Consider the following 6,000-nt stretch of genomic DNA (forward strand, 5'->3'; position numbering starts at 1 on the left):
ACAGGGAACGAATATTCGTCTTTCACAGGTTCGTTTCGATGAGGGTTGGGTGACATGGACAGGAGTTTGCTCAGGGCTGGATGACATCGGTAGGGAGGTAGACGTGAAGATGGACATTCACCTTTAAAGCGAAACCCAGTAAAGTGTCCAAAAGGATGAGTGGCATCGCTTTCGCATCCCTCAGGTTTGGTACGCACAGCATCACTTTCCATGATAGGGGTAGTGAGAACAAAGTTCCCACGATGCTTTACGGCATCGGTAAGGTCACAACGTACAGCATCGTTCCCATCGCAAGGCTCACAATCGCATTCCACTTCAGAGCCCCCAAACTTGAATTGTGCCTGTCTGAACTTCTGTTGTGTTTCTCTGAAAGTATTCATCTTGTTCGCTTGGTCTTGGTAGTCAGAATGAACTATCGATCTTGCCTAGGGTTCCTTTTTATATACAGACCAATACCGACGTGTCCATACGGTAAGGTGAAATGATTGGGAAGTCGCACTCGCTTCTGGTACACGATTTGATAGACTTTTTCCAAGGGTCGACTGACGATGTGGTGAGTGGGTAAAAGTACAATCTTGTTGGGCTGATACGTGATCATTTTAAAGTGTTCATCTTCCCTAGACTGCAAGGCTTCTTTCAATACCCCAAAGTTGACCACACGACTGGTACGATAATTCAGAGTCAATCCTTTCACTTTACACGTCGTGTGCACTTCTCCTTGTTTGTCCCGGTATTCGTAGCCGTAATATTTTGGACCACCACTGACGAAACTTAGAATCTTGTCGTCGGGGTGCTCGTCTGTCCAGGCTCCTAAACGGTCTCCTTCGATGTCAGGGTGCTGTTGACTCGGGTGATGGATGTAAATGCAACTGTCCGTGTCAAAGTACAGGACACGTTCCCCTAACAGTTCTAAAGCTTCGTACAATTTTAAGCGAGCATCAGCTGTCACGTAAACCGCAATGATGACATTTCCAAAGGGGTCGTCTTGTACAAAGTCCAGATCTTCTTCGTAATTGACCAAGATCAAATTCTCGCGAACGACGTCCACGTGTTTCATGAATTTGGTTTTGTCGTGAATCATCTGGAAGTAGCGGGAAGGTTCTGTCAAATACTCCGTCTTGGTTAAACACGGCCGTTGTGCCATTTTACCCCACAAGCAATTTAACATCACTTTGGCAAACGATCGCTTGCCTTCGTTTTTCTCATTGTGATCTAAAGTGATGCCTTCTTGTGCCCGGTATTTCTGTTTGAATGTGTTTTGGTGTTCGGGAGTGTGACACCAGGAAGGATAGCCACTGGCTTCTTGCTTCAGTTTCAAAAAGGCATCCACGTAGTCTGCGAAAATGCCTTTCTGCATGGGGTCACCCTTGTGGTATTGTTGTGTCTTGGGAAAGTGGCAAATTTCGTACACTTCTAACAGTTGGTATCCCATGTCCAGAGCTTTGAACAATTCTATGCTGACCCACGTCCCCGTCAAGGCCAGTTCATTCTTGGGTGTGATGACAAGGCTGGTCTTGGTTGCACGTTTCGGCACAAGTAATTCACAAAGGAAACATCCGTTTGCCTTGGCAATAGTGAGGTAAGACGGGATGGTATAGGTTCGTGGGAGGCAAAACTTTGCACTTGATCAAGTCTTCGTATTGTCGAATGTTTATCAGGTCGATGTGTTCGGTGAACAATTGTGGGTGCCCTGCAGGAGAGCGACAATATTTGCACACGTAGGGATACAGCGAACACACGTCCAAGTATTTGATTTCTTCTCCTTTCTCTTCGTCGGCTTGGTACAGCAAACAGGTGGCATTGGTCCTTCCTCCGTACAAACTATCCCTCGGGTTCAGGGGGTCCATGAACTGGTAACTTTCCACTAGGCGTTTAAACTCGGGATCGGTTTTCAAACGGTGAACGTACTCGTGTTCCCACATTTCCACCACTTGGTAACCTTCCTGTTCTAACTTTAGGCGTCGCTGACAAGTGGCCTGGTACAAGTCTTCCATGGTTCGTTGTAAAAACTGATTTTTAGTGCCACGGTCAGGGTAGCAGACGGGGCATTTGTGAAATAAGCAACCGTTAAACTCGTACACGATCTTGGGGTTTTCTAAGTCCCAGCCATCAACCGAATGCGTTCCGATGGTCTTTTCGCCCCCTCCGTTGCGGGCATGCTGAATCCATTTGTCTCCCTTGTCGCACAAGTAACGTAACCAACGTAGGGCTTTGACCGAGTATTGACGTTTGACATAGTTGGTCGTTTGAGGACTGATGACAGCCACGGTGTTTTCAGGCATGAATCGTTGCCGGTACACTAAGGAACACGCTTTGGCAATGGTGCAAGCTTCTTTCAAAGGATCGACCCCTCCGTGTTCCTTGAACAGTTCTCGAAATTTTCCACAGCAACGTCGTAAAATGTCCACGTCGGAACGACAATACTTTAGCATTTCTTCTGAAAGTCGAAATGGTCGGAGGCATGAGCCTGGTACCAAGCGTAGAAAACTTCTCGTTGTTCGGTACGCATGTTGTCAGGGTCGTAATAGTGAGCCTCAAGTAAATGGGGTAGAACAGCGTGTTGATTGGCTTCCGTATTGAAAAAGTGTGGAAAGTACCCTTTAACCATTTCTGTCATTCCAAACGTTTTAGGCATTCGACTCAAAGGCATGGCCAAGTAACTCATCGAATCTTTAAACTGCACTTGTCCCACTTGCATGAAAATGATTTTGGCTCCGTTCAAAGTAACTTTAGGATGTTCGGTGCCATTCTCCGTATAGTATCTCAAAAGAAACTGTCCATCGTATCCGGAGAAATTGTGAGCCATCACCGTGGCATGGCGATGACAGTCTCGATAACGTTCGATGTCCTCTTGGCTCCACGTCTTGTCGATGGGGTTTAAGACCCGTCGGGCGAAATCGGCTTGCGTGTACGGTCCCCGAACGATTTTTTCACGCCCTCCGGGAATCTTACTGCAGTGAGGGCAATGACTGAAGATAGGTTCTTGAATGCACTTCTCGCACGCTCGATGAGCCACGCAGAAATTAGGAATGTGAATACCGGTCTCTTGCATGCATTCGAAATCGAAAAAGATGAAATTGCCTTTCTTCTTGTGTCCATCCTCTTTCTCTGGTTGGGATTGGTATTTTTGCCCGTAGCATTGGTGTTGTCACGGAATGGTGTAAATGTTGTTAATTAAATACATGTACTCGGGTTTCGTTTCTTTTCTCTGTACAACGATACCCGATTCGCAGAACTCCAGCTGTAGGGCTGAGTTTCTGATGGTAGGAATATCCGGGGTGTCCGGTGTTGTCAGAGTGTAGAAACGTCCGTGTGTCCGGAGCGTTTAAGGTGCCGGAGTGTCTAATGTCTAGCGTCCGGAATGTCAAGAGTGACTAAGGTGACCCAGCTGTAGAGCCGTCAAAGGACCAGGGGGTCCGGAGGGTCTAATATTTCAAGTGTCCGGAGGGTCTAATATTTCAAGTATCCGGAGGGTCTAATATTTCAAGTGATCATAGTATTCCGAGGGTCCGAAGTCTATATTGGTTGTGAAATTGATTCGGAGGAGCTGTGGAGCGGATATGGTGCACGGGTGACGGAGTGCATCTCCATACATGTATTTTTAGCTGTATGCTAATTTTGGGTTAGTAAGACCCAGTGTATTATTCAGGACTGGAAGGATATATTGTATATCCGTTCTTGTTTAGTGACATAATTTCGCTACCTGAGCGAATACATTTTTTTACTATGTGTAAAGACTTACATCGTTTACTATCTGAGTGAACTATATTCATCTTTCCATTATTGAATCATTTGTGAAATCATTTATCCTGTGTTTTAGGGTTACTGAACTAAATTTATTTGTATATTTTTTCCATCTTTGGAACTGTGCGTTTTTATGTTAAATAGATCCAATATCTGGATTATAAATACACACACATCTTCATAATCCACTACTCATATAAATCGCCATATTAAACCATATATCTGTGTCGTCAAAACGTGTTCTGTTGTTAATCCGAAATATCCCACCCGGTTATCTTGTTACAGGTGTTCCAAGTCCACGATGTGGTGACAAATGTGACATTTTTTCTTTCCTGAACATACGTGTGCCTTGGTACTATTAGTACGTAGACCTTGTCCACAGGTAGGGCACAATCTTAGCAGTTGACAAGCACATTTCTTCTGTGAACCTTGCATCTTCAAATGTTGTTGGTAACAGGCAGGGCTGACAAACGTGCTCAGACAAGCAGAACAGTGCACTGTTTCTTGCCCTTCGTTCAGACAGGGTGGAGAGGCCAAACATCCTGAGCATTTCGATCCACAATGCTTGTGTTGTTCTCGATTGTTATAGCCATAGTCACATTTCTCACAGTAATATCTGTATCCTAGGAATCCGGTGATACTGGTAACGGTATCGAAATGTTCATCGTGATAATAGACATGAATGTATTTTCCATCCTTAAAGTCTTTCCCTCGAAACAACAGAGGCCCACGCATTTCTTGAGGGTGCACTTTCAAGGTGTAGCGTGGAGCTAGGACATCTTTTAATGTTTGCATTTCAGGAATGCCACAGGGTGTGTCTTTGGACAGGCCGGCTTGTTGTAACAGGAGCTCTGCTTCACTTCGTTGTTTGGCTCGGTCCGATTGTCGAATAGTTTTCCAGGCTCTTTTCCATTCTGCCGTGTCATTCTTGTTAGCATAGGTTCGTCCCACCACGATAGCCCTGGCTAAACACATCTGGTCTTGAGGGTTGTTAATTCGGACGAGACTCTTTTTGGTGCTGCGAAGGTCGTTCACCAATAAGATCTTTTTGCGGCCAGTCCCTTGACGAGGAGAGACGTGGGTCATGTCCAGTGTGGCTTTTCCATCGGTGATGTCAAACTGGTCATTGGATTGTTGCACGTGTTGAATCTTGTCCATGACTTTGGAAGCGGTCAATTCTGCAGGGCTGCTAAACTCGATCCAAACCGGGGATTTCAAGCCGTCGTGTTGTATGGAAAAAGTCTCAAGCGATCGTCTTCTTTGGGTTGACATTGTCGCTTGAGTGTGGTGAGTAAAGAATTCCACATCTCGGTGATGAACCCTTCTGCTTTCTCTAACGGTACTTCAGCCTTGAAATCTTTAAACTTCACCGTGTATTTGTAAGCCGTGGTTCTAAATTTTCTAGAGGGACGCTTTTCCGTCTCTTGAATGGAATAGTACTTTTCAGGGTTGACTAAGGGTGGTCAACTTGGTTTAGAGGGTTTGGATTCTGGTTCACTCATGTCCTCTTCAAAATCACTGGCATGAATTTGTGCCAAGACTTCAGCCCTGGTACGAAGCGATAGATCACGTTTCTGCCTCTTACTTTCTTCTTCTTCTTTCTTCTCAGATGAATTGGATCGTTTCATCTTGAGTGAAAAACGTCAAATGACTAAAATTCAAACAGCATGGACTAATTTATAGTCATGGCAGACCAGCGTATATAAAAGGGTGTGTGTCTTGTCCTTTTCACTATTCATTTCACTCTCAAACCGAGCACAACGATGGAAGAGACTACCCAGATGGAAGGTTTCGTCAGAGCTTTGCGAGGGGTCATTAGAAAATTCTCTTCAGACCAGCCTTCGGATTACTCTCCTTCTTTTCGAGATAAAAGTCAAGATACTTGCTATATCTGTCAGAAGAAAGAGCATTGGTCTTCAGAGTGTCCAGACCGTCATAAAAGAAAAAAAGGGTTTAGAAAAGACAAAAGTCAAGATACCTGTTATTATTGTCAAGAAAAAGGACATTGGTCTCCAGATTGCCCAAAAAAGAAACAAGAGGAGTCAGAAGAAGAGAGGGATTCTTCAGAGGAAGAAGAAGAAGAAGAGGAGGAAGAAAGCAGACAGGTGAAGAAAAAGAAACAGGAGAACAAAAGAAGAAGGGAAGAAAGTGAGGAGAAAGAGGAGGAAAAGACTGTGACGGTGAATAAATTCAAAAACAGAGAGACTAAACAATGAGACAGAAGAAGTCTATGAACTTTTAAAAGTGCTCTGTTGT

The sequence above is a fragment of the Sinohyriopsis cumingii genome, chromosome 9, assembly GCF_028554795.1.
Source record: "Sinohyriopsis cumingii isolate HCF-2022 chromosome 9, ASM2855479v2, whole genome shotgun sequence".
NCBI lineage: Eukaryota > Metazoa > Mollusca > Bivalvia > Unionida > Unionidae > Sinohyriopsis > Sinohyriopsis cumingii.